General features: G+C 35.3%; 1 protein-coding gene and 1 pseudogene across 1 annotated transcript in view; both read right to left on the minus strand.

The window, feature by feature from the left end:
- The window catches only part of LOC100949794 (low-density lipoprotein receptor-related protein 1B-like), a gene marked incomplete at its 3' end in the record, with an annotated part of 1,553,965 nt that overhangs the window by 803,428 nt on the left and 747,906 nt on the right, over nt 1-2,631 (minus strand). The gene's annotated exons all lie outside the window — the stretch shown is intronic.
- Nucleotides 2,262-2,362, minus strand: LOC111726412 (annotated as a pseudogene).

Below are 2,631 nucleotides of genomic sequence, written 5' to 3' on the forward strand. Positions count from 1 at the left end.
AGGAATGTGCTTGGTTTTCTCCACTGGCAAATATCTGTTTATCTTTCTCCCTAGCTGTATAAATAGTAAAATGTAAATAAGGTAATTTGAAGTAGGCTTGATTGCTCTAGAAAAGTAACAGAACATAAGCAGAACTGATTGATGCTTCTGGTCATTCAAATTGGTTCAGGTCACAAAATGATGTATTAATGAAGCTCTCTAGGGAAAAAAAAATGTCGCATTTCTCATTTTCTAGGAAATGAAGCTTTTCATTACACCTACATGTAATAATGAGATGGCAATGAGGCATAATGAGAAGTAGATCGTACATTCATTCACCAGGACGTGATGGAAGTAGAAGCAGAGAAGGGAGGAACTTGGAGAGGATTAGGAAGCAAGAAAAGTCGTGGGAATAATGAGGAGAGTGTATTTAAGTGCAACTTCATTTGATCCAAAATCGACAATTGGCAAACTCTGAAACATGTACCTCCCTCGAAGTTAAAGATTCCTCAAGAATTTCACACTCCTGTAGCTGTATATATAGCAATGTAAAATGACTTCAGAATTGCTCTTAGGAGCCACTGACAACAAGCTGTTCCACTTTAGCTTTCTGCATTTCTTTCTTTCTTTCTTTTTTTTTTTTTTTCAATATTCAGTTTTGTTTAATGACCCTGATCTCCATGAAGGACAGAAGGACAGATGCAGGCAGGTAGGTGATGACAAGAGATGTTCCCTTGAAGATCCTGTCCTGACTGAAGGCTTTGCCCACAAACTGGAAGACCAGCATCTGAGACTCCTCATGCTGGGATCCAGTTTCCACCCTATATATGACTCGCAGTTCATCTGCCAATCTGGAATCAGAGAAAAAGCAAGCTCCTGGCTGCAGAAAACCTAGACTCCAGAAACGAAGCTGCTAATTTTTGACAACAAAGAATGATACTGACAAAGAAAATTACTCTAATGTTGAGGTTGCAACTCATAAAGGTCTGGGTAAATCTCTTCAGGAAATGGTACTCAGAGTACTAAAAGGACCACCCAACCTTATCAAAGGGCTCCCCCAAATACAGTGGTGCCAAAGAGAACTTTCCATAATTTTTAATCTTTTGCCTGATTTCTTTTCAAATTAAGCAATATTATACTATTTGAAGCCTCAGATATTGATTCCTTGTCAAAGAATATTAATATTCTAACTTGAATATATAATATAGACTTTTCACCAGGATACTGAGTTTGAGCTGCATATACCTGAAAGTTCATTTAAGAAGGAAAGATTCTTAAGTAAGATTAAAGTGACAAAAGTTTCTGTCATTTATTTCTATCTCTAACTCCTTATGAGGTACAATTATTGGTCATATACATGGGAAACTGTCCCTCATTCAGATTTCATTTAGTAATATAGTCATTTAGAGCTTTATATCATCTCATGCCTTAGCTCAGCGTTCCAGGTCATGATTTAATCTGGAGGGCTAATAACACAAAAACACAATTGTGACGGACCAAAAGGGAACACACCAGTGATGAGATATCATGATTGCATGATACTCTGTATGTTAACTTTTGAAATTTTTGAAGTGTAAATCAAAATGTGTTCTATTTATTTTTCACTAAGTATATATGAGTATAAATCATAACTATTCTATCTATTCTATTTCTATAGGAAAATATAGATAAGAAGTTTAAAAATATGACAAATTTAAATCAGGAAATAATAAACCAGGTTGATTATTTTGACTTTATTATATGCAAAAATAACCATTCTTTGTTTGAGTCTCTAAATATATATATATATATATATTTTTTTTTTAATTAAATCACAGCTGTGTACATCAATGCAGTCATGGGGTACATAGTGTGCTAGTTTTATATACCATCTGAAATATTTTCACCAAACTGGTTAACAGCCTTCCTGGCATTTTCTTAGTTATTGTGTTAAGACATTTACATTCTACATTTAGAAAGATTCACGTGTACCCTTGTAAAATGCACTGTGGGTATGGTCCCACCAATCACCTTCCCTCCACCCATCCTCCCCCCTCCCCTCCGCTCCCTCTCCCCTTTCCTCATATTCTTGAGCTATAATTGGGTTATAGCTTTCATAGGAAAGCTATAAATTATTTTCATAGTAGGGCTGAGTACATTGGATACTTTTTCTTTCATTCTTGGGATACTTTGCTAAGAAGACTATGTTCCAGCTCTATCCATGTAAACATGACGGAGGTAAAATCTCCATCTTTCTTTAAGGCCGAATAATATTCCATGGTGTACATATACCACAATTTATTAAAAATATGGAACACCACGAATTTGCATGTCATCCTTGCACAGGGGCCATGCTAATCTTCTCTGTATCGTTCCAATTTTAGTATATGTGCTGCTGAAATATATATATTTTAGAATGTCATTTTAATGGGGTCTTCTTGTTCTGGTTTCTAACATTTACTCTTATTACATTTCAGTCATGTGTCCCAAATACCCAAATAAATACTATTCTACCCACTAACTACAAGCACAGTGACAGGACTTACTAATTTAGACATGATTTTTCATAGGAAAATACTTTATGTAATATCAGGGAGTGACCTTATTCTCTTTGTTAATTAAAAAAGAGTATACTGGGTCAGGCACAGTAGCTTATGCCTCTAATCCTAGCAC

This window comes from Otolemur garnettii, unplaced genomic scaffold, assembly GCF_000181295.1.
Source record: "Otolemur garnettii isolate 467f Iridium unplaced genomic scaffold, OtoGar3 scaffold00064, whole genome shotgun sequence".
In the NCBI taxonomy this organism is placed as follows: domain Eukaryota; kingdom Metazoa; phylum Chordata; class Mammalia; order Primates; family Galagidae; genus Otolemur; species Otolemur garnettii.